We start from the raw sequence: 22,132 nt of genomic DNA on the forward strand, positions 1-22,132 counted from the left end.
TGTGAGATGCGAAGAATTATGAGAACCGAAAACATTATAGGATAGCTGAAGATATAGGAGTACGGTAACAATTTTTTCTTTAGAGTGTCTGAGTTTTCTTTGTGGGAGAGTTTTTCGACGATTAATGATAGGCCACCGCAAGAATTAATTCACATATTAAATTTGGATTTTAATGAATCGTAAAAGCCAATAGACTGTCATTTCCTCTCAAATTTCCTATCCTTATTCGCTTGCTGAAAGGAGCTGAGTTCCTTCAGAATACAGTGGAAGCATTCACTACCTCGTGAAGAGCTTTTTTTTTCTTCACATACCTACAGCAAAAAAATTAAAATTTCTTTCTGGTGTTTAACATTTGTTCAAACCAACGAAAAATGAACAAGAGACATAGGGTCTGTTTGCTTTTCTCATTTTATGGCACAAAAATCATTAAAAATGGAGATATATGTGGATCCGCTGATTATTGTAAGATTATAAGAATTATGCAAGTCATTAGTGATATTTTTACCTTCCAGGACTGCCATACCTTTAATGGCTGCCATATTATACGATATGTGTTAAAATATTTCAAATTAAATTATGTATTTATTTGAAAACTTTGACTAAAGACCAGTAATAAAAACGGTTTCAGTAAAATTGTTTTACTTTTTATTTATTTTCGTTCCTAGTTTCAATTATGATAGGCAGGAATATTAAATACCGATGGATCCGACATACACTCACGAAGAGAGAAAGCAAATATTAATTTTTCGTAAAATTTTTATTTCAACGATGATACATGCTGGTAAAATGATGTTCAGTTTATTTTAAAATATTATATGTCATCTTCATATTTTTAGCACTTCAGTATGTTACAAATGCATCACAATATTTTGTCTGTTGATGAATATGATGCCTATGGACGAATGGCTTTGTGAAGGAAGTTCATAAATATGTTCCTTTTTGGGAAGTGTAGTCGGAAGGAGGAGGAGTATAAGCCGAAGGAGAAGTATAAGAAGCATGGGTCGCCGGCTGATATCCTTGATATTCATTATATCCTCCCCTAGCGGCGCGGCGGTGCTGCTCATGTGGCTAACCTGCAAAATTGTCGTCCAAACGTCCGATCTGACCACGCCTAAAAGTTCGATACATGTGTACCATTTGTAAAGCGTAGTACAAAGCAGGAGGACTATAATCAGAAGGTAAAGTATAAGGAGCATGGATCGGCGGCAGATATGGTTGGCATTCCTCATTTCCTCCCCTGGCCATCCTGCTGCTGTGGTGCTGCTCCTGTGACTCCGCTGTGAAATTATCGTCCAACACTTCCTCCCTCACCAGCACTCCAGCCTCAACACATTCAATCTTTCCGATGAAAAGGGCGAACGCCAGACAACATAACAAAACCTTCTTCACCATCCTGCGTACGCAATTGATATTGGTGTAAATTACTCGTCTGAGTAGAAGTCGGATATTCTTTACGCTATCCTTATTTATATATATGATATGTGAAAACTGAAATGTGATAATTATCACATTTCAGTTTTTGCGGAATATGTTCGTTGATTCCTTGGCGCAGAATTTCTAAGAAACGTGTCCATGTTACATCTGTGCTTTGGTCCTTTGATGTAACAACGAATTTTTTGTAGGAGTCATTAAGCATCTCGCCAAATTTAGTGAAGTTACATTTATCGAATAGGTAAATATTGCGTTTTGGTTTTACGGCTAACACCACATCAACTTTTAACGTTGCAAAGATTACTCTGTGGTCGCTTATACCGTCAATAATATCGACTTGTTTTATCAACTTAGGATCGCTTACTGCTAAAAGGTCTAATAGCTTGTTTCCTCTCGTAGGTTTATCAACTACTTGGGCGAGAGAGTGATTTGCAAGTATGTTGAGTAATACCTCGCTGATTTCTTTATTCCTTGAATTCGGTTTTACAGTGTAAGTATCCCAGTTTATGGATGGAAGATTAAAATCTCCCCCGATTACTATTACACCTTTACTGTCTCTCTGAGTAAATGGGGATATTTGATTTTCTAGAAGGTACATAATATCGACTTCGGAGTTCGGCGGTCTATAAAAAGAGCAAACATGAATACTCCTTTTGTTTCGTTGTTTAATTGTACACCATACGCCTTCAATTTCGTTGTCAATTATTTCGTGGGCGGCGCTTTGTAAATGGGATTTAACTGCAATAAAAACTCCGCCACCTGTTCTACTGCGTCGATCGCATCTGTAAATTTTATATTCTGGAGGAAAAACTTCGCTGTCGCTTATATCTTCCGTAAGCCAGCTCTCTGTCCCCATGACCACGTCTGCGTCCTGAAAAATATGCTCGATTTCGGCGCGCTTGTTTTTTACGCTACGGCAATTAGCTACAACAAGGTTAATGTCATATTTTGTAGTTAGAGTTTCGGTTGGTTCTTTTCTAGGCTTTTGTATACTCAGCGGGAGAATTTTATTGGCAGTACTAATAATATTTGATATTTTTTCTTTCTCTGGAGCACGCGTTTTGGGAATAATGACGCTATTGTCCGGCGTTAACGCTTCTAAGCTTACTTTCTTGTATATTTCGCATTGCGGATTTATTTTTATTTTATTTATTATTTATTTTATTCTTGATGGATTAGAATTCTGCTAGTTATTACTAGTTCACTCTCCCTCTCTGTGGCTGTGAATGAAAACTTAAGCTCTCACTTGGCTTTATATACCAATTTTGGACTGACTATCTTGAGATAACCCATGAGTTTTAAGATTGATGCTTAAAGAGACTTGTGTGAACATCTCATATCTGTGCATTCCGAGTGAGAAATATCTCTGTTTCATTTCTACGAATGCAGGAGGAAATTTGGTCTCCCTTCAGCTCATTGGTCATAAACCCATTACTGCTCAGAGGATATTTTTTGACAATTGTCTTCAAAATTTAGAATATCCATAGGTACCTTCGGTCAATACATTTTGAATATATATGCTATTCGAGCATTGTGTTTCTTTTGCTGGCAACATAAGTTGCCAGTAAAAAAAAACACATTGCGTATGCGCGAGAGAGAGAGGGTCTGTTTCCCTTATCCAATTTTATGGTACAAAAATCAACGCAATATGGAGATACGTGGATCCGCTAATTATTGTTAAGATAATAGAAGTTTTTCAATTAAATATTAGTATTTCTGCTTGTATATATTAACTTACCTTCAAGAACTGTCAATTTGAATCGCTTTGTGGTAAAATAATTTAAATTAAATGTTGTATTTATTTAAAAACTTTGACTAAAAACAAATAATTAAGCGGTTTCAGTAAAATTATTTTTCTTTTAATTTTTTTTCGATCCTGGTTTCAATTGTGATGAACAAGATTATTAAACACCGATGGACGCGACATACACTCACGAAGAGAAAAAGCATATTTTAATTTTTCGTCAAATTTTTATTCCAATGATTATACATTTTAATAAAATGATACGTAGTTTATTTTCAAATAATATTTGTCATCTTCATATTGTTTAGCACTACTTTGTGTTACAAATGCATCACAATATTTTGCCTCTTTGGATGAATGGTTCATAATTTTGTTCCTTCTTGGCCAGAGTAGACGGGAGTAGCAGGAGTATAAACCGGAGGATTAGTATAAGGAGCTTGGGTCTGCGGTTGATCTCCTTTATATCCCCAACCTCCCCTGGCCACGCGACGATGCTGCTCCTGTGGCTCCGCTGCGAAAGTATCGTCCAACACGTCCTCCCTCGCCATCACTCCAGCCTCAACACGACCAATTATTCCGATGAAAAGGGCGAACGCCAAACAACATAACAAAACCTTCTTCACCATCCTGCGAACACAATGCATTTGATTTAAATTACTCGTCACAGTTGAAATAGTAATTTTTGACGTTATCCTTATGCATGTCCCTCTCGGTGTTATTGCTACTAGTGCAATTAACGGATTCTTTTCAAGTGAGCAAGGATAATATTTAATAGAGTTTTCAACCATATAAAATTATACCGGAGTACCTTACTCGTCCAGAATTCAGGTAAGTGATTCAATTCATATCAGTCTGTAATGGGCAGAGTATTGACCAGGCCGCTTGATTACTTTAGGCCCTCGCAGGGGGAGCGGTGAAGCGTAATTACATTCTACAGTGAAAGTGATTAGCAGAAAAATATGTCGCACATTTTAAAGTGTTACCCTTTGAAATTTCTAGGGAATGTAATTCACACATTTGGAAAAGGCAAATTTGGAAAGAAACCCCATTTTAATTTTTCAACATCAACCCTTTCGCCATTCCAAGTTTGAACAAGTAACGTTATGATGGTAACAAATCCCGTAAATATTTTGAAATGAGGCAGTACATTAATGTGATATTTCATTAAATGCAGTTTATCTAATATTTTTCAGATGACATGGTTGTGTAATCAATAAATCATAATTACTTGCAATTATCCAAGTATAGTTTTATCTCTTGATTGGTTTCAATACATTTTCTATTATCACTAGACTTGTTAACACAAAATGTAGTGAAACCAGTCGGGATTTGAAATTTTTCAATCTATCACTAGAAAAATGCCAGTGATATTAATGTTTTGCTGCGAAAAAATTCTCGGAGGCCAAGCCAAAATTTACAGTCTGTTATTGTAATGGAATTTCTTTGCAAAATAAGTATAACAGAAATACGGACTTTATATAATGAATTTCGGCGGGCGTAGTTTGGTGGAAATCCTTTAACGTAGAACCTGAAGGAATAAAAACTCCGCTTTTTCCACATGGTATTCAATTATGACCGTCCATGGTTTCACGATAGTGTTACACTATCTTGAATATTTATATGATTCATACAAATGAAATTTTAGTTCACTTTGATAATGTTACTCTCTGAGGAAACCATGGTCGGTCGGTCATAATAGATCACCGTGTAGAAAAAGCCAAGTTTTTATTCCTTCAACTCCTAATAAATAAGAAAGATTATATAGTAGGCACTCACTTTTCCCTCGTTTAGTTCAGCTGTTGTGTGAGATGATATCGTTACTATTCCTCCCTCTCTGTGGCTGTGAATGAAAACTTAAGCTCTCACTTGGCTTTAAATACTAATTTTGGACTGACTATCTTGAGATAACCGTTGAGTTCTGAGAATGATGCTTAAAGAGGCTTGTGAGAACATCTCATATCCGTCCATTCCCAGTGTTAAATATCTCTATATTTCATTTCTACGAATGCAGGAGGAAATTTGGTCTCCCTTCAGCTCATTGGTCATAAACCCATTACTGCTCAGAGGATATTTTTTGACAATTGTCTTCAAAATTTAGAATATCTCTATCCATAGGTACCTTCGGTCAATACATTTTGAATATATATGCTATTCGAGCATTGTGTTTCTTTTGCTGGCAACATAAGTTGCCAGTAAAAAAAACACATTGCGTATGCGCATATTACAACCACGTTCAAAAATATGCAGAATATATGGCGAGATGCACAACTTTGTAGTTCAATGTCAAGCTCGGAATTTACCGCTAGTGTACCCCTCACATACTCTCCGTCAAGGATACGGTTGGGTGCAATGGCAGGGTAATATGCCGATCTTTCTTCATAAAGGTGAAAGTAGAGTTCATTTATAAAAAATAATTGGTAGTGTTAGACGCATATTGGAGGAGGAAGGAATTTTCGTGATCTTTTATCCAGTAAGCACTTTTGAAACGGCCGAGGGTAAGGAATAATCCGCGTCAATAATAGGAGCAAACGAGTGACGGTATGATTTCCGAATGGGAGTGCATTGTCAATTCATTGCACGATGAGCAGAAATGTAGTGTCACTCTTTTAAGATAGCGCTAGTCGTTCTAAGGGCCCTTATACACGTGTGTCAAAATGTTTTCTTTCCTCTGAAGTTACTATTTGTATGTTACTGGACATAGGGAAGGGTATAATGGGATAGGTAAAAAATATCTTACCCATTTAAATTATAAAGGAAACGATATGGAGGTGTTTGGCAGGTTTCCGTAACACTCCCAATGTCCCATCAAAGCAGCATAAGGAGAGGGAGGAAAGTTGTTGTAAAGTGTGTTGAAGAGGAGTGAGTTCGGATGTGGGGCTTTTGAAGGGAGTGGCCGCTTTGATTTGTGTGTGACATATGAGTGGGTGTGGGAAACTATAAGCTGGGCGTGTGGAATGAGCATGACTGGTAATTACAAGGAGGAATTGCGGCAGACGGCCTACAGTGACGGAACATGCGCTCTTAATCGGAGTACGTCCTTTGTTAAACCTTTTTTTTTTGTGGCAGAAATATTGTAAGCTTTCCCGTTGGCGATCCAGACTCCCACCAAATCACGTATATTCAGTAAGCTATGCACGCCTAATAAGCATAGTGTGCTCATTTCGATTTCCCATTATGGTATATATTGTGTCAAGCATTTGAAACAAAATTACTAAGGTAAAACTGATCGCGTGTTAGAATATTGAGGAATTGTAGCGAGGTGTGGGATGTGAAAGTTGGCGGTGGAAACAACCAGAGATGAAAACGAAGAATCTTAGGTTACCGAAAGAACGAGGCCTGATATTCTTGTGGAAACTATCGTCGACGGAGAAATAATAGAGACGTAGGAAAATAAAAAGCCTCAAATCATTAATCCAGGGCTAGTTATAAAGGATACAGCAAGATAGACATACATTGTGTGGAGAATTGCGTTAAAACAACCCTAGAATTTTTGACAAATGATGATGTTGGTATCATATCAGGAACTCATTCAGCCATATTCAAGGCTTTGATATTGAACAGTTTAATTCGTCATGAATCAAACGAAGGAATGACACATATTTTATTTTCTTGGCGCGACCACGATGCAATCACGGCGACGGTGAAGACAGGCCGGAACGATCGTCCATCTTGGGAGGCGAGCGAGGAAATATGATGGACGCGGAGGACTTTCATTACGAAACATAGGTACGTAGTGGGAGGAACTTTTTATTGAGTGTTAAAGTTTCATTCCTCGGCGCACGGTGGCGAAAGGAGCTGTTAAGAGCGCCGCTCTCACCTCAATGCTCAGTGGAGATCCCGCCGCGATATCTATGCATCACCACACTCCACCTCTCGCAAAAATTCCAGGCGACGACAGGAATGCCCGTCTCCTGGCTAAGCTGTTAGAAGCCCCATCGGTGCTAATGGAGAAGCATTTTTGCACCACCGAGCGTGACATCTATCTCCGAAAGCCTATGGACAAGCGTGAACAATCGCCTGTTCTTGGGAAATGGGATTTTTTTTGTCGAAGCCTTACCGCCAAAATCGGATAATGCCACGATGAGACCCGTATCCAAGCTGTAACCCTTGCGATCGCGGATAAATTTAGACACATCATTGCACATAGGTAAATTTCGTGCTCAGCAAATGGGTGTGTTGTATCTTTGAAAGTGGTTAGACGGTGTGGGAAAATTGCAAGCGTTTCAAAATAGTGGTAAAAGTATTAATATCTATGACGCTGGCACGAATGGAGTTCCTTAAATGCCGTGGTGGAATTTGGACACTTAAGGCGATGTTCCAATTAATCGCTTATCGCGCATCAAAAATGACGCTCAAAAACTGGAATTTTTCTTATTTAGTTATTATGTAATGTGAATCGTCACTGCATGAGAGTTGAAGAATATGTAGTTTTGCTCGTATCCTTAGATTTTGTAGCTTTAAATAAGATTTATAATATGACGAAGTGTTTAACTATTTTGCGTTGTGGATTACTTTTCCATTACTGTCGCACAATTTTTTTGAATCGAATGCCTCATTACTTGATTTTGGCATTGGGAATTCGTATCCAAAAAGGCACCGACTGATTATTTATTTTTACTTCCACGTCCAGATCATGCCTATTGAACTCTTTTGAGGGAAACACGTTTCTTGCCTTAGGAAAACCATTGAAAGGGTCAGTAAGGTGCGTATAATATTGATATGTTCTCTGTTGCCAACTTCCTTCCTGATGAAATCTGCAAGTAAAACGTTCCCCAAATGCTCTTGACTCACTTTTTTGTTAGCTCACTTTTGGTTTCCCAGGACGCAATTAGCGTCTTTTGATCCAACCTGATCTTTTGATCCTGAGTTTTGTTCCGTGACGCACTGAAGGATATTCCCTCACCTCGAAGACAAAGTTTTATTAGTTGGCAGAGTTCGCTAAGTACTACCCCTTCTCTTCCTTCCTTCCTTTGACTAATCTTCCCTCGAGCCACTTCCACTTTTCAGTGTCACGTTTGCTGTAGGTGGCTGTCTCAAAGTTTTGCAATCACTGTATACTACGTCATATCTTTCCCGCAGCGGGAGACGATTTTTGCAATCGCCAGCTCTGTCCGTGCTGCACCTCGAGTCGATCGGATACCTCAAGCCGCTGCACCTTCAGCTGACGGTCACCGCTAACAGCTCGTTTTTTTTTATGGCAACGAAGATTATTGCTTCGATTTCTTCTCTCAAAATGTTTACCTTAGGTAATTTTGAGTCTTCGAAATGCGTTTGTTGAGATGGCAAGGGGAGAAACGGCGTAGAGGAAGAAAAATAAGTAACGGAAGTAGATATTTTAATGCTGGATCACTATACAATTATTTCTGTGAAAATCCTTTTTATTAGCATTTGCTCTCTTATTTATCAAATTCCTTTAGCTCAAAGTTGGGCAGCTTTATTTTACGCGTAAAAAACGAGTAATTTTTGAGTGAAAATTAACTACAGGAAATACTACGAAGCAAGAGATTTTTTTTAAATAAATGATCCAACGTAGAAATACATTCTCGTGTGAGTTTGCATTGAAATTGATTGCGTCATTCAGATGATAGAGCTCCTCAAACTCGGGTGTCTTGGTTTTTTTTGCAGACAGTAGATCGGGTGGTCCTCGTTTCAATAATTTTGGTTACTCAAGTTTTTTTTTTCCTGATGATCCCCCTCTTCAACACTTCTATTAACCCTAAATTTTTCTAGATAAATCTGCTCTCGTGGGCTTGCGAATTGTTTTATTTTTATCCTGAAATTTTGATTAATTATCAATTTGTATTTCAATGAAACTTAACATGTTCTTTCGTCGAAGGATTTGGATTTCATTGCATTTAATCTGATTTTAGTTTCATTCAGTAGCAATCAAAGAATGATGCAAGTTATTTGGAAATACAGTGTGCAAAATTTGTCTTTTAACTGAGCGGAAAAAAATTTCATCGTTGAAATGGAGATCATATTACACAGTGAGTTGCCTGAGTTTTCAGGAGAGAACTAGGACTTTTTCAGAGATTCATTAATAATTATTGTCCACTGTTTTCTCTCCGTTATAATGTTCATCCTCTCACAGATTGTCATCTATAGTTTGTGAACGCAGAGTCACTTTGCGTGCACGTAATAGCGACTTCAAAGTCTCGTCTTTCATTTATCCCAACAGCGAGGAAATGGATAGAAGCCAGAGGCCGATTGGCCACGGTCATCTTTTCCTCCTTCTTCAATCATTACGAGTATGGTGGAAAAAATTAGGTTTATTTGGTCGTTGAATGTGGACGACCCAGATAACATGGTCGCATGGCATCACAAGGTCGGCCGTAGGGTTATTTTTGGTTGGGGAAGAGAGGAGCATGCACGAGGCCTATTTCGTAGGATCACTGGATTCAAATCGCATTTCCTGGACGCACCGCTGTTCATTATTCAACATCCCCGGGTCCCGAGTGGACCATTCTTTCTCCTTTTTCTACTCGTGGGGTGGGGTTTATCGGGATTCCGTCGCATAATGTGGCATTGAGTTCGTTCGCTAATTGCTAATTTGGTCCACGTTCCCCTACCGTTGACGACGGGGTGTAAGGTTCCAGGAACAGGACCGGAAGGTCAGGTTGTATCTAGTGATCGATTTGGCCGCGGAGTGGATGATGATATCATTGGATGACCGTCCAGGTCTAATTGTTGGCTTCGCTGCGCTCCGTGGATGCCTGTGATAATTTCCGAAGAGCTCGGAGAGGAAAATGGACGAAAGGAGAGACTATAAAAAGAGTTTAGGCGGGACTTCAATGGAGAAGGATTAAAAAAAAACAGCAGGAGGATCCTATTCTCTCTCTCTATCTCACCAGGACCCATTCTCAATCCATTTTGCCATTTCGGCGTTTAATTTTCCAACCTCGCTGGCTTACCTACTCTCCATTTTGCCGCGGTAACGTCGTTACCCCAAATGCGACCTGCCCTCTGAATGGTAACTGAGTTTCCTCTCATGCTTGCTCAGACTTGCCTTTCTCTCTCTCTCTCTCTCTCTCTCTCTCTCTCTCTCTCTCTCTCTCTACGGCTGCTTTTGGCTTTCAAATGCCCTCATTTCATCGTGTCTTTCTTTTTCTCTTTGCACCCACATTTCATCCCCATAGCCCCCTCTCTTTCCCACGCAGCCATCCTACTCTTGTCGTTCCCGACCGCTCGGACTCTTTTCTTTATTCTCGGTAAATAACTCGCGTTCCTCCAAAAAAAATAGGACGAAAGAGGTGCTCTTTTCAACGTAGTAGTTACGTAGGTATTCCCTTATGAAGTTTATTTTTTTCAGCGCTCTTGAGTTACTTCCTGAAGTAAGACGGATTCAGGTAATTAATCCTCTTTAGGCCGGTGAATTGGAACGGTCTTCATCTTGTCGCTGGTATTTGGTATTGAAATCTACAGCTGAGTCGTAATACGAATGGGTGTCTGTATTATGGCGTACTTTTATGTATAGATTGATGATGTTCATTTTTTAAATGTATTTTTATTTTTTTAAATAGATGTTGCACGTTGTTCAGTCATCTCTCCTTCCGTGATTTTTGTTATTTGTTTTGTTATCCGCAATCAGTTTTGGATACTTTCTCCTTTTTAACTCTGACGAGCCTTTTCAATGACTTTGACTGTTGAATGAGTGCCTCGTATCTAGGGGTCCAACGAAGTAAATATTAAACTTGGATAATGCATCAGGTGACAAAATAGCCTCCTCATAAGGTGTTTTACAAGCATGAATATCAACACTTGTAAAGTATACTATAGTAATCGTGACTAGTCCGGCATAGGCAAGATACCTTAGAAGTCAATGAATAATTGGCTAGCAAATTAGGCCATATCAAAAAGGGAAGAATTATTTTGCATGATTATTATTGCAAAGTTACGCCGTAAAACTCCCAAGGGCGGATGGGGATATTGTATGTTGACTGCTGAACTTATGTACTTAGTGTATCGCTCTCAGTGGCTGATAAATAATATATGTCATATTTCTACGTTTCGTGTTTGTAAATTGTCAATTGTAATAAGAAATCATAGTCACAATATAACAATATGATGACGGAGTACAAAATATGGTGATACAAACTTGGCACATGTGCAGCAAAAATGGTTCCCAATTATCAGCAATATTTAATTATTTCTTCATCGTTATTTATATTCGTGGAATGTATAAAAGTAGATATTATTTGTTTGGAGCAAGTATCCGTGTTCTTATTTAATTTTAATTTTTCGAACAGGAATATTTGAAAATATAATTAAATACAATTATTAACATAAGGCGCCACTCTTTTCTTCCTTTCACGTGTTCAACTCTGGCGTAGGAATCAAAGTTTTTTTGATAAAGAGCTGCTTCAATTAGTTTAGATTAGTTACACAAAGGGGATGTAATATTTTAAACTATCGTCAAAAAATTTTAGATTGCTAATCTGCGTTACACAGTCTTTGGGACAAGTCTAAAATTTTTTGCTATTTTCAGCCATGTGCGCGCTTTGGTATTTAACTTCTTGGTTGAACTTCTGTAAGCCTCTGCTGGCGTCGCTTGGCGTCCACCAGACGCCAGGCCATTTTCATTGCTTTGCCCATATCGTATTTTCATAATTAGGAGACTCATATTTCTTTTGTCTTATTATTTTATGATTCTGAAATGTTCACCAATACGATAATTTTTTGTCACATCTATGGAAACAATTTTGACATTTTGTTGCTTTTGGAGTCTGGTAGACGACACGCGACAAATTGAGTTACAATACGTTACAATGGGTGATTTCCATTCATCGACATGCGTCGACACAAGTCGACTTGCGTCGCGGTTTTCGTGTTCCATTCTATTTGTGTCGCCGACTGTTGTGACACAAGTCAACAAACGATTACGCGCAGGAATTGGAGAGTTATAAAAAGTTACCGCGAGTCGACAAAAGTCGACGCGCGAGTCGCATGAATGGAAAGCGCCCAATGTCAACAGAATAATAGAACAACAGTAGAACAACAATAGCAGAACGTCGTTACATGCTAATAGCTTCGTAAGATTGTCACATTGATGTAGATGCAAGACCTTAACCGCAAACATACACTAAACAATTTTGTGGTTGCATCGAATAATAACTTTACAATCTGATAGGAGATATTTTGGTTCAAGTTCAGCTAAAAGCTCTATCAATATGAAATGTCTCCAAAATTAATTATTCCCCCTGAAGTAGTAGTAAAGTATTTGTTGGGATATTAGCAAAATTCTCTCTGTGGAACTGTAAAATATGTTTATTTATTGTCCAAATTAAACATGCTGGTGAAATTTCGATGGAAGAAAAACTTTAAGAAACGTAGAAATAAGTATTATTCAGCCTTTAATTAATACGAATATCTCCATCATTACTATGCATACATTTTTTGTCCATGCATGAAATTAAGTATTCGGTGAATGATTTATTGTAGTTTAACCAGTTATTTATATTCCCTACATTTTGTTTAACCATTCCAAAATGGTGTCTGTGAGACGCCTCGCGACAAAAAGCGTTGTAAATATGTGACGCGACGGTCGGAGGGTTAAGAGTAATAAAATTCAACAATATCATAATGTGCCACTATTTATTTAACTCATATAATTAAATGATTCATGCAAAAAACTTTTCCATGTCTTGAAGAACATAGTCCATTTATTTAGATTTTAGTAACAAAAGCATTCGATCCAATTTTTGGCATTGTCAACAGGCATTGTAGACTGGTAACATTGTCTTAAGGTCTTGCGTGGATGAATCTTAATTTGTAGGAATCAACATTTGGCCTTTGTAAGGTCTGGGAGTGCTGCTCGTGGGAGGAGCTGAGCTAGAGATTGTTTCGATCATCTCCCAAGGTTCCTGGTTATTCGACTCCACCTGCTCTGCCGTAGATTCGTACTTTGCGCTGACAAGTGTGACCATGAGACATCCCATCAAACAGAATAACAGTGTCCTCTTCTCCATTCTGAAAAACGGCCAAAAATAAAGTCGGTGCGATATGGATCAGTCTACCATCATACTTTTATAAGAAATGGTCTCTTTTAATATTTTTGGTATCTGGTGTTCGAAACTAATTTACCTTTAAGCTGAAAATGTTATTTTAGACCCTTGGTTAACTACTCTTATTTTAATATCAGACTGTATGCCTCCGTTAGGTTCGATCTCATATTCATTATCAGGGCCTCGTGATGACTTAGCGAGTGAAAACGTGTGGTAAAATATTAAAATAGTGGAAAATAATAAAATCACTCTTGGATAGTTTCCACTGTGTCGAGCCTGATTGTAATGATATTGCTTGGAGGAGTAGAATTTTCCGCAAAAGACGGACTACAAAGGTGTGTTGCATTTTTCAGGAACACGGTAGGAAGTACGACGAGCTGAATTCATCGATCACGAATAAAAATAATGGAGATGCGTTTTTCTTTATGATTGGAAAAATAAATATATTAATTTAATTGATACTAGTCTTTATTTTGATTTTAATTTTTATATTAGTTTGATACTAACTGAATGAATTAATTATATAAAGCTCAATTTAAATTAATCTATTTAAACACGATTATAATTTACTTAATGCGTGGAATAATGCAGTAGGCCTTCTTTTTGATTTAAAGAATACATTTGTGAATTTTATTCAATGAAGTTTTGAGACACAAATTTCATGCCAAAATGTCCGTGTGTGAGCCACTTTGATTTTATATGATTTTACACTCTCAATTGAAAGTTATGAGTTATCTCAATTTTCTGTGTTGCCAAGGACTGTAGTTAACGTTAATTTGAAAGCTGTCTATACTTACTTGATTTCCCAGCGATTGTTCGATTATTCTGAGCTTCTTAGCAGTTTGCTATGGTTATGTTTGAAAATTTTCATTCTTGCCATTATATACCAATGTTTTCTGCAATTACCTAAGATTTATTTGAAATCTTAGCTCCTGGAATCCATAAGGAAAGAAGTTCAGACATTAATCCTTCCGGCTTAAATAGCGTATTTTGACCTCATGATCAATTTTATTGGTGCTCTCTGCGTGACCTCAAGATTACAAATATGTGGAATGAATATATCTGCTTATTTTAAAAGTGTTTTTCGCTTCTATATTTTAAGATAACGGGTACGGAAAACTACCATTTTGTATGTTTTCTATAATTCGGCGGCCTTACTGAAGCCTATTTCATTTGGACTAGGGCCTAATCTTCTTTTGCGTTCTGGATATAGCATGCACCGCATTATATGGAGATAATTTCCCTTGTACTTTAATCATTGAGACTACACCGCGACAATTATTATTATTTTTGGAACGCGATTCACGATATCTCATCGAAAAAATCAGAAATTTTCGTCATATCGTGTCGCAAACCATTCATGGAATCTATTTACTCTTGATGCATAGGACTTATTTTCTTGCTTGAGGTTTGGCGTGGTGGCTGGAGTACAGGGAAAAAAGATCGGATGCGTTCCCGGCGTATCTCGGCGACTCAGTCACTCAGCCCTGAAGATGGAGTACGACTCGTACCCCGAAACGTCGGCAGCCATGGAGGAGATTACCCGGTGGAGAACTCGAATAGCCTTCACTACCAGCTGGAGTATAGGCTTCCCACGCAGTTTGTCCGGGTTCTAATAATGTGGGATGAATATATCTGCTTATTTTAAAAGTGTTTTTTGCTTTTATATTTTAAGATAACGGGTACAGAAAACTACCATTTTGTATGTTTTCTATAATTCGGCAGAGCTGCAGAATTTTTCAGTGTCTGCCCGGTCCCTGCTTGAATGCCTGGTGGAGGGCACTTAGTACAGCATTCCGTCCGTCGGATGGGACGTTAAGCCTTTATCACCTTGGCGCCTTTCGTGAAGGCCTCGTGACACATCAACACGTACTAATTAATGCCTGATTAAATGAATGATTTTGGTGGACCGGAACGGACCATGTACGAATTCATGAACCGTATTGAAACTGATTCTATTTCCCGTACATGCGTTCGCACAATTGGGGTTATTACACGGTGCATTTTAGCGCTCATTCTCGCATTCGTACATTTAGACATTAACTCGTACGTGTTAATGTACCGTGTGACCAAGCCGTAAGAGTTAAGGCGATGCCTACGCCAGGTTTCTCTCCAACCTTCTCCTCTTTCTCTTCCCTCATGGCGCAAATGAACTTACCAGTAGCCGTCGGTCGCCTCCTCCAAGTACCATATTTTCTTGCTTGTGCTCATAGTTTCATCTATAGTTTTGGGCGTTCTCTCTCCTCAGAGACGCTGTTTCCAAAAATGATGACATTGTTGTTGATATGAAGGGTTGAATTCAAGGAAGTGCGTTGAGCAGGGAGCGAAACGATGACTCCCTATGGCTCACTGCAATGAAGATTAATGCTCCTGCGCCTCTTTCTCCATCCCTAAAGGGTTCGTTAAGGTATTGCCGCCGCCGTGTTGTTGCACGCGTGCGGTGACCGCCGAAACGAAAATATTGTTGCCAACCACTGGCGAGGATAGGGGCGAGCAAGTTAACCCACAAGTGTGCCTTCCCGGTTCCTCTGACCCCTCGTTCATACCGCGACACAAATCATCCCCCATACCATTTTCACCCCAGTTTACGCCATACCCAACCACCCCTTATTTCTCTCCATCCCCTTTCGCCCACGAACCACCTTCCCCACTAATTGCCTCCTTTCATCCCTCTCTTCGGCCAAACTTTCTCGGGTACCTAAGGAAGGAATGAGAATGCGCAAGGAAAGCAGAAATTTGAACTGCTAAGGAAAGTTGGAGGGCGTCGGACTTCGTCACTTCCTAATCTCCTTGCAGTGAAAAACTAAAGTGGAGATGAAATTGTGCATATAAATTAAAAATTTATTTTATTTGTCGTATTTGTTGTTCGATCGTAGTAAAATTTTCTTGTTAATTATAGGTAAATTTCAAATTTCTTATCTCTTTGATCGTACGTATCTTGCGCAGAGGCAGATTTGGGGGGAGTCTCACGGGTCATGGTCCCCGCCAAATTTTATCAAAAATTTTTAATATTTATTAGTTTAATATCTTTTTAATCTCTGCACATGAGTAAACGGAGTGTAAATGTAAATGCATGGCTACAAGTCTAAAGCGTGAGAGAATTTTGAGTTGTATTTAGCATAGAGCGCAGCACTCCCTACTGTAAAAACACACTGCAAACTCCCCGAACCAAGGTCATGACCTCCCCCCCTCCCAATTTGATGCTTAATGCTCCCCTGCCTTTGTAAGAAATTGAAAAGTGTTCATATGTGAATGCGCTTATTGATTTTCAAATTAATTATAAAGCAAATTAATTTTATTACTTTTGCTTTCGAATACAACTCAAATATCAAGTAATTCAGGCATTCCCAATTGTTCAAGATTACCTCCAGGAAATCCTCCACTTGCTAGCTTCCAAGGAATTATGCTAGATCAAGTCACTTGTTATTCAAAATTTAGTAATTATTTGCTTGAAAGAAACTTTTTCGGTCGCCAGTTGGTGAAAAAAATCTTAATATTTGATTATACTAACAATTAGTATATTCCACAGAGTTTTGTTAAACACTGACTGCGGCTTCTACTACTTCGCGACATAGTCATTGTTTGCAAGCTTAAGAAACCCGTGGTTGTTTTCGAAATCATAAAACTGTGGAACATATAATTTATTATCAAATTAAACAAGCGTTCTGGCACCAAAGTGATTTCTATCGGCATTCAACAGCCTTCCCATTCCCTTATGAGAGCGAGGCCCTGAGGCGAAAGTGTTTTGCATCCATCCCTCCACCTCCTTCTTCCTTGGCCCCGAGGCAAAATGCTTTGGAACCACCACTGCGAGCGAGAGGGGATTTCAGAGCGTGGGAAATTATTTTGGTTGGATTATACGGGCCCCTCCCGCGGGAGTAAGAAGGGGGATGCTGGGTCGCTTTCCTGATCTCTCACACTCTCTTAAGAACTTGATCCAAGAAAAATACCTGGAGAGGGATCCTGTCTGGTTGAAATTCGTAAACCATCCCATTAATTAACATACGCCGGATGGCCTCATTAACCTGTTAATCTATAATTCCCGAGATCGCGAGCCTGAGGTTGAGGTATGGTAGATTCCTGAAGACCTATTGAACTGGATGAACATTGCTAATAATTACTGAGTTAACGGGCAGCGGTAACGTGGAGACGTATGTATCTTAAAAGTAGTACTGCAATTGTGAAGAATATAATCACCGTATCTTGTATACTGTGATGGCTGGCATGATGTGGTGGAAGGTCTTAGTATTAATTAATTGACACATTCCATTGGATTTTATTTTAACGCAACGCTTTTCGTTGTTACAAACAATACATTCGATAATATTTCAATGCCTCATTTAAATAATATAACCACCGTTGGAATATAAATTAATTCATGCTGGATTACTTATATGCTATTATTGACGTCGCTCTAGTCATTGAAGAAATATATGTATCACTCTAATATTTTAAACATTTGCAACAAGTAAAGATAAATATTCGAGTTTTCTCTTGAAATAGATGCACTCATCTAATTGTATCATGCCAGGAATGAGTTGGCTTGGTCATTATTTAATTCTGCATCGCAAATTGTGCATGGCCTTATGATTTCTCAGCTTCAATACCACGATTGTACTTTCACCTTATCGAAGAATTTCCCTTCATCTCCAAGTATCTCGTATTCCATCTCTCCAAGGCAAGCTGCGGTTACTGATATATTGAGAGCTATTCACGGAGAAAATCCAACGAGTATCTTTCTAACCGTAGCTTGATGGTGGGATCATATCTTTTCTTGGAATGCGGTTAGATGTAAGGGAGCAATAAATCGCCAAGCGAAATGTCGACGTGAGTTCGTCTTCTACTAGAATGCGTCAAGAAGACTTGAAAAAGCTAAGATTTCTTTATGGTGGAAGTGGTGTTGGAACTTTTCTTGTTGGAGATTATTTAAGTCTATATTTTGGCAAGCCTTATTTTCTTTCAATGCTTTTTTATTGCACGTAGAAAAGCCTTAATACCTGATCATCATTGATGAAAAAAAATAATTTCAACTCTTTATCCATTGATGATGGTTGCATTTCAATAGATAGATGAAATCATTTTTTTGTTTTACTTTTACCCCGAAATGCAATATAAATCATTCATTTCCCAGAAACTATACACGGCAAAGCTAGGAAGCTAATAAAATTTCCCTACGATTCATGATAATGGAAAAAAATTGAAAACTACACCAGCTCAAAAGTTTAACAGCAATGCCATAATTTAATTTTCATCATTATAAATATACTTCATCTCTTTTAATTAATGAGCTTTCATATCGATGTTTTTTAATGTAGGCGAGAATCAAATAAATGAATCTCTTTACATGTGACGACAGGAGGCAAACTGGGACTGTATATGAAAATTCGTTGACACAGTTGTGAAATTAAAGCGCATAAATGTCTGCCTTAAACACCTGTGTAACTCGCTTACCGTCAGTATCGCAGCAAACCATGGACGTGTTTACCAAGTCCTTGTCGCTGACAACGGTTCGCACATTACTTGCCTTGTCCATTTGCTCAGCTCGCGCATATACGCGAGGATATGTGCATTTTAGTGGGCTTATTCCGGTTAATGGAAGCCATAGAATTAATTCTTTTTTTTTAATTCTCCCGTTGTATTTTTTTACGGTCGTCCAGCATGTTTGAGTTCCAGAATTTCACTTTTGCCGCATCGGAGAGCGAAGCGGCAACTTTGCAAAGCCTTCGTGCCGCTCCCCATGGGTGCCTCAGCCTTCGCTGCACGGCGCGTTAGTTATTCCGTCAAGAAATTTCTCCTCGGTCGCCCCAACGCCGTGCATGGGAAACAGTTTTTTTTTCTTTGATTTGTGGACCGACCAAACTCACCCATGGCATTATATTTTGAAAAATAAATAATGAAAAAAAAAGGTACTCTCATAACTCAGCGGTGGAGAAACGCTTTCGTCGGGTTCTTTCCACCGCTCCCCTCATACCTTCATCCCCTTTCTGCAAACAAGCTCCCCCCCACCACCCCACACACACGGGTAACGCTGCCAAGTGGACTAAAACGCAAACACGCCGGAGAGTTAGGTATTCCGCCCGCAAAACAACTCTCCAGGAAGAGCTCGGGATAATCCCCCGCCTGGATCCGGAACTTCCAGCACTTCCCTCTCCTCCCGGTCGCTCGCTTTTCAACCCTCCGAAACTCACTTTTGAACCCTTTTCCGCCCTAGTGCCGTGGAGGGAGCTGATCCCAACCGGGTTATGAATCCCCTCATGTAGGCTCCTATCCCTTCCGGCCGGCCTGGAGAGTTCGCCAAACGCCGAATCGCCAATTCGTGATGCGTGTCGAGATTTCTGCCAAATGTGATTCTTCTAGGGCGAATATTATTTTGATTTAATCTGGATCTCGAAGGAAATCACTATATATTTTTATAAAAATCTATACTAAATATATATTTTTTGTACAATACTCACAAAATATTTACAACTGATTTGTCTCTCCTCGCCTATTGGGAAATCTACAAGTAAACTTGTTGATCCCTAACATTACTCTACTCAATATTGAAACTCCCTTTTTATACCTTTCATTGGTGGTGCTATGGAGGGATTTAGGCTGACCCGAAGCTATAAAATGTTATATACGAGGTGTGTTCAAAAAATATCGCGACTTTTGTGTTTTTTCAAAAATTATTTATTTATTCATGAATATCTATTTTGTCCCCTTCAAAGTAATCCCCATGAGATATTATACACTTGTGCCAACGGTTTTTCCAATCTTCGAAGCACTTCAAAAAATCATTTTTTTTTATCTTGTTCAGCTCCTCCTTCGATGCCGTCTTTATCTCGTCAATCGTAGCGTAACGTCGTCCTTTCATGGGTCTCTTCAGTTTAGGGAACAAGAAAAAATCACAGGGGGCCAGATCTGGGGAATACGGTGGCTGCGGCATCATTAGTGTGTTGTTTTTGGCCAAAACGTCGCGCACAAGCAACGATGTGTGAGCAGGGGCGTTATCGTGGTGCAAAAGCCAATTTTTCTTCTTCCACAAATCCGGGCGTTTCTGGCGGATTGCTTCGCGCAAATTGCGCATAACGTGCAGGTAATATTCCTTATTGACCGTTCTACCCTGTGTCAAGAACTCATAGATATTCATGAATAAATAAATAATTTTTGAAAAAACACAAAAGTCGCGATATTTTTTGAACACACCTCGTAAGACTTGGTGCTTTCCTGGAGAGTGATGTGGATGAATGCTATCTTCAGATAAATCAAATAAATTCTTTTAGAGAACGGTTCTCTCCTCTCTCTCTCTCTCTCCTCTCTCTCTCTCTCTCTCTCTCTCTCTCTCTCTCTCTCTCTCTCTCTCTCCCGACCGTTTGCTTCAGCCTTCCAAAACTCCCTTTTCAACCCTTTCCGCATTAGTTCTATGGAGGGAGATGAGGCACTACTTATACCAACCGGGTTATGAATCCGCTATTACATCCCTCGCCGACACTCTCCGGAGTTCGCCAAGTAGGCGTCGACGTCGAATAACCAATTTCAGGTGCATGTCAAGATTTCTTCCGAATATGTTTCAAAACCTCTTCTAGGAAGAAATTATTGGTTTACTCTAGGAGCAGCTGTAAAATATTGTTCGCAGATTATTTATAAACTCTATCAAAGCTCCTATAACTTATATGTATGTTCCTAATAACTAATGTCTCCAGCTGTTCGAGGGCTGGGTTTTCGGAATTTGGGGTTGATTAGGAGAACCAAACTCAACAAGCTGGCTGATCCACGCATGTTATAAATTGTTGGCGAAGAAACACTGGAGATACTCTACAATTGGGACAAATATGATGCCACTTATGAAATAAGATTCTAGCAGTTACTCTCTGCTAAAAATCTCACTCCTCTTTATTGCTTTTAGGGAAGAAATTATTTTGAATTCTTTTCAGTGGATATCCACTAATGCTACTATCTTAGTTCACTAACAAAGCCCAAAAATTTGAAGAAATGATTGTTGGTTATTTTCTGTACCGTTACACCAAATATTTTCTATATATGGCTTGTGGAATAAGTGTTATTTCGATCTTCATTTCACAGGATTCAATAAAAGAAATGTATGAATTCCACTGCGTTTATTACTTACCTCCAACAAAATAAATTATATTGGTCCGTGGGAATAGTCACACTCCGGAGGGAAACGGAAGTTTTTTTCTATTGACTTAAATAGTGTCCGTCATTCGCCATTATTTACTGTTTTGTTGTTTTTTGTGGATATCACCAGAATTTTGTTCTATTAAAAATTTCACCTTTTTCGTCTTCATATCTCATTTTAATGCATGTTTTTGTGTGGCTTTCCTTTGTTTTTTTTTATTCAAAAGAGTCAGAATGAAAAAATAATGCGTAATGTATATTGGTAAAATAATAATATTTATGAACGTGCATTAATATGAAATGTCAGCGCCGTTAATATAAATTGATTGTTTTACGTTTCCTACTTTTAATAATTTTAAATGAGGTCATGTTTATTAATCACGGCATTAGTGTTTGCAAGCCTAAGCTTTCTGTCGGCACTCATTTTAGCCTAATTTGAGCAATATCACGTAAACTGGAGAACTAACGCCACATTACATCAATTTTTTTCATGTGATGAAAAAAACTTTTAATAAAAAATTTCCCAGTAGAAGTTGCGTCAGCAGCTTTCCTATCAATTTGTGGTATATCCCGACAGAAGGTGATGGATACCGACATAGACATGACAGACAACGTCTAATTGTAGGCATAAGGGCTTACCTCATCCGATTCTTCATGCGCCTCAATTCACGTAATTTTATTTTAAATATATCTTGTTTTTATTCAATCCTAAATATATTTGAGTTTTTTTAGCCAATGAGCGGGTGTTATCCTTCGTCTATCATCGCACTTCCTCCAAACCGTGCTGAAAATGCATTATTTTACGGAGAATATATAGAATGGGTGCTTATTTATCAAA

The 22,132-nt window shown here is 38.6% G+C and overlaps 1 protein-coding gene and 2 long non-coding RNA genes across 4 annotated transcripts in view; 1 reads left to right on the forward strand and 2 right to left on the reverse strand.

Annotated features, from left to right (window-relative positions):
* LOC124170692 overlaps positions 1–22,132 on the forward strand; it is a 966,542-nt gene that overhangs the window by 677,343 nt on the left and 267,067 nt on the right. The gene's annotated exons all lie outside the window — the stretch shown is intronic.
* On the reverse strand, positions 3,461–5,106 carry LOC124170706. The gene is made up of 2 exons (XR_006867556.1): positions 4,952–5,106; positions 3,461–3,802 (listed from the first exon to the last, which is right to left on the reverse strand). It is a non-coding gene; the product is annotated as an uncharacterized LOC124170706 (long non-coding RNA).
* Positions 12,753–14,233, reverse strand: LOC124170726. Its single transcript, XR_006867576.1, has 2 exons — positions 13,974–14,233; positions 12,753–13,141 (listed from the first exon to the last, which is right to left on the reverse strand). It is a non-coding gene; the product is annotated as an uncharacterized LOC124170726 (long non-coding RNA).

The sequence above is a fragment of the Ischnura elegans genome, chromosome 1 (genome assembly GCF_921293095.1).
Source record: "Ischnura elegans chromosome 1, ioIscEleg1.1, whole genome shotgun sequence".
Taxonomy (NCBI): Eukaryota; Metazoa; Arthropoda; class Insecta; order Odonata; family Coenagrionidae; genus Ischnura; species Ischnura elegans.